Here is a 4,898-nt window from a genome sequence, read left to right on the forward strand (position 1 = left end):
TTTATTTTTCTTCTGTTAATTATCCTCATCTTAAACAGGTCAAACACACAGAAAAAATCCTGCTGAAACAACTATGATCCATGTGACACACTATTATAAAGATGGAGTTCATTAAAGAGGAGAGTGAAGACATAAAGATTGAAAAGGTATTCAGTTTGAAACATGAAGAAACTGAGGAACAAACAGAGAAAGAGGAGAGAGAAGACGTGAAGATTGAAGAAAGATTGAGAGTGAAACATGAAGAAACTGAGGAACACACAGAGAAAGAGGAGAGAGAAGACATGAAGATTCACTGCATGAAAAAAGGTGTATCCGGACCAGGATACTCCTGTATACACTGCTGAAATTCGGAAGAATCCAGGAGTATACTGGCCGGATAGGTCAAATTCCATGGATCCGTATATGTCCGTATTCATCCGAAATGGTACCAAATCGGATGTATGTTGTGGCCGTATACTCCCATGCTACAGCCATTTGTTGCCATGGCAAATAATACCATCAAGTTTTTCTCAGGAGACATTTTCACACCTCTAAACAGCTTTGCCTTCCACCCCCTATTGGTCCTTCATCTCAAACTGGATTGGTTGTTTTTTTTAAAAACCACTCCCAAAACCCAGACTGCTATTGGAGGACAGGACGCATTGAAAACCCAGTCAAGTGACTTTATTGGTTACTTCTAAGGCTAAGGGTGGGCTAGGTTTTGTAGCATAGGGACTTGATTGGTTATAGGCCAGCTATGCAGATTTTGCTCATTAATATATAATATATATATAAAATAATCCCCTCTCCCTCCCAAAAGAAAAATACACACAAAACAATTTGAGAAAGTCTGAAATATTTATTAAAAAGGTATATATAAAAAAAAAACATTCTTAACAGCATTATAAACGAACATTAAAACAATGGTGAAACAAAAACAAGTGAACTAAATGTATTTAAAAGGGATGAAAATGTAAAGGAACAAATGTAAAAATATAAACAGTCCAAAGAACATAAATATACGTTAAAATGAATTGGTAAAGAAACAAAAAGGGAAAAAAAAAATGAACAAAATGCATTTAAAAGACAGAGATGTAAAGGAATAAAATACACAGTGAACATAAAAAGGAAAAGAATAAATATACAAATTAAAACAATATAAAATGAGAACAATAAATTTATAAGACAAAAAAAGTGTAAATAAAATACACATAAATATTCCAAGTAAACAATATAACCAAATAAAAAGAACAAAGAGCATTATAAACATACATTAAAATGAATGGGGGAAAAGATAAGTGAACAAAATGTTTATAAAGGAAGGCGACGTAAGAGGAACATAAGAGGAATACAAAATGTGGAGATCAAAAGCAACATGGACATCTAAAAAGGAACAAACATACAAAGTATACAATATAAAACAAGACAAAGAAATCTATAAATTAAAAAGTGTATACATGGGAACCAATAAAAGTATAAGTATATAAACATAGGAATAAAGAAAATATAAAATGGAACAATTGAATATTAAAATTATAATTATAAAATAATTGTGACCAACTCTAACACAATGTTGTTTGAGTTTTGAAATTTTTTTCAAACTGCCGTGATGGGCTGGTGATGTGATATGTAGTGTGGGTCAGTCTAGTCTGGTTTTTAGTAGCTAGCCAAACCATCCACACTGGCCTTCCATCAACAACAGCATCATCTTCATCTTCATCAAGTCTATAGTTGCGGTCTTCCACAGGTTCTGTATTGGTTTGTGCAACCCTGGACCTGGTCTCCAGCAACTGCAAAACATGACAGTGAATGAACCACTAAAACTCAGAGAGGAGTATAGACATTCTGGAGGGAAAAAGCTTAACCGGTTTCTTAACTTACCCGTCTCTTTCTCTGACGGTTCTGTGTGATGTTCTTCATAGTGTTTCTTTTCTGGGCCTTTTCAGACTGAGCCAAAGAATACTTCCTCAGCAAAGTCTCACAAAATAAAATACATCTTGCAACCTGCCAAATAAAATCATGAATAATATATAGTTAATGCCAATAAAAGTAAGTAAAACAATTCAATTAAAATGTATTTGTATAGCGCTTTTCACAATACATATTCAGGGTTTTTCCTGGGTCAAAAATGGTCTTTGGTGGTGGCTGACAGACATGGTCATCCACACACACACACACACACACACACACACACACACACACACACACACACACACACACACACACACACACACACACACACACACACACACACACACACACACACACACACACACACACACACACACACACACACACACACAGTAAAAAAAATACCCTACCCACTTGATCTGCAAGCGCAATACTGACAATAAATTCAAAGAAAGTTTGTAACTTTTGCTTATCTTATTTTGATACCTTGATGTTTGTTTTTGTTCCTCATTTTTACACTATTTACTGATAATTGTTTGTTTTGGTAATCATATCAATATTAAAAAATAGTATTAAAAAAATGAACAAATAGCCTAATTTTCTGCCATATACAATCAGCTAGCTAACAACAAATATGTTCTGGGTTCACCTCACTCCAGTCTAAACTAAATGATTGTAGGCTATTTATTTTACTACACATTGTCCACATAAATAAGCTGAAAGACTGTTGATAATTAAAAATAATTCTTACTATCCACTCTTGCTAAATTGGGTAAGCACACCTGTATTCTCATTTCAGGTGTTGTTCTGAGTAAATGATTAAACTAATTCGTGAGTTCAGTGTTGGACAGATCAGTTGTTCTAACCAGTCGTTAAAATGATTCAGTTCAAAGGAGTCATTAGGTGGCGAATCGGACATTAGCAGACGCGTTGTGTGTGAATCCCATCTTTAGAACATCGCGAAAGATTTGTCAACACACAGAAAACACTTCATAACCGGATCGGATTTGTTTCCTGTTTATTTAAAGTATGCTTTGTGTCAGCTGGTCAGAGAATCAGTCAATGTTTTTTGAGCGCATTTCACACCCAGCGGTAATTAAAGGAAGACGTCTGATAGCGCCACGTGCAACATGGATTCGGTCTTCCGACCTTTCGATTTTGATTAACGTAAAATGTGAAACATTAGAAAGCTAAGAATGCTTATTTTGAAGACAGAGAGCGTGCGAGCGGGGTAGGAGCTCACTGGTCGTTATCTCTGTCACTCAGTTAACTCAAGTGCAGCAGTCATCTGTTCTACATCACTCATAAAATCACAATAACTGATCAAATAAGGCTTTGGCGGGACAAAAATTTGTTTTGGCGGCCGGCAAAAAATTCTCAATGTAGGAAAAACCCTGATATTGTTTCAAAGCAACTTCACAGAAAATGCATGCGTCTACATTACAGAAAAAAACAGAGAACATTAAAATAATGACAACATTTTTAAGATTACCTTTTACACATTCAGGGTCAACATCTGTAAAAGTTCTTCAGGATCATGGATCCAAAACTTCTGGATCATGAGGGGGGAAGAAACATGCACACACACAAATGAATATTAATTTGTTTGATAAAACATTAATATTAATTATCAACTTACGGACATGGACTTGCAAAACATACTCACCAGGCCCATACAAAAACTTTACAGTAGATCCAAAATCCTGGTTTGCCTATAATTCTTCAGAGTCCAAGTATGGTGGTTTCCTGTCCTCTCTGTTGAACAAGTGTACATGACAGTGTTCTCAGATTACTCATTCCAAAACTCTGTTACATTTTATGACAAGCTTGATCTTAAAACTAGCTGACAGTAGGGATGGGCATTACGACCATATAATTATACATACATGAGAAATTTTATTTTACAATAACGATATCACAAAATATTTATTTTGATGGATATTTTATTAAAATGCTACAGAATAATACTGCTTTAAAAGTCTTCACTGTATGATATTCAATTAATTAATATCACTTAATTATTAAAGAAGCAGAAGGTCTTCTCTATTCTTTTGTTTTATTAAAATGATGACAAAGCTGCAGCCCCTTTAAGAACGGATGCACAGAATGACACGCATCCGGGATTCCCCACGTTAACTTGAACTGTTTAACTTACTTAAGACATAACTGACTGTTTAAATCAAGTGAATACCTCACATAATAATTGATTTCGGGATTGCATGCTGTCTGAGAGAGCCAGAGAGGCTTATTTTAACACATACATGTCCCGTTCATTATTCTACATTCATGCATGTTTCCTTGTCAAAATGTCAAAAACTTTTAGTACAGTCAATTAATTTAAATTTAAACAGAAAATTAAAGTAAAATATCTTAATTTAAATAAGGAAAAATCTGTAAACTAATAGTGTTTTCTCTAAAACATTTAATGTAAATTTCTGTGAAGTTTTTTAACTTTATTTGACTTAAGATATTTGAATTTAATTTTACGGTTTTTGTTTTGCAGCTGTAGCTGCTGTTTTTTTAGGTTTTTATTTTTACAGTGTAAATATAAAACTAATAAGATTTACTTTAAAATGACAAAGAATAATGTTAAATTGTTAGTATGGACATAAACATAAACCTTTAATATAATAAGCTAAATATTGTATTACAGTTGTTAATTTACAGATATTGTTTGTAATTTTGCATGAATTTGTTATTTATGAAAACAGAAAAATAATACAGTGATGTTCCTGTATAAAAAAATGAGAATTACTGTAATTTGTCATTAATGATATAATCCTTAAAATAACAGTCAAGTTGTTTATTTAGATATTGTTTGTAATTTTACATCGTTTTAAACATAATTCAAAATTACAAGAAAATACTGTAAAAGTTTTTTTCTGTAAAATTAGGATTAATTTTATTGGTTGCCTTATTGGTTGCACCTACATCTATTGTGAGTGGTGGATTTCAAACCTCAAAACGCCCCTCTTTTGCAGCGTGTTAAAGTTAAGAATCTTGGAGTG

The 4,898-nt window shown here is 33.2% G+C and overlaps 1 long non-coding RNA gene across 1 annotated transcript; it reads right to left on the reverse strand.

Annotated features, from left to right (window-relative positions):
* Window positions 1-821: 821 nt before the first annotated feature.
* Window positions 822-4,221, reverse strand: LOC307128810. The gene is made up of 4 exons (XR_013816807.1): window positions 3,557-4,221; window positions 3,383-3,442; window positions 1,861-1,983; window positions 822-1,769 (listed from the first exon to the last, which is right to left on the reverse strand). It is a non-coding gene; the product is annotated as an uncharacterized lncRNA (long non-coding RNA).
* Window positions 4,222-4,898: the final 677 nt, after the last annotated feature.

This window comes from Gobio gobio, assembly GCF_949357685.1.
Source record: "Gobio gobio genome assembly, chromosome: 1".
Lineage (NCBI taxonomy): Eukaryota > Metazoa > Chordata > Actinopteri > Cypriniformes > Gobionidae > Gobio > Gobio gobio.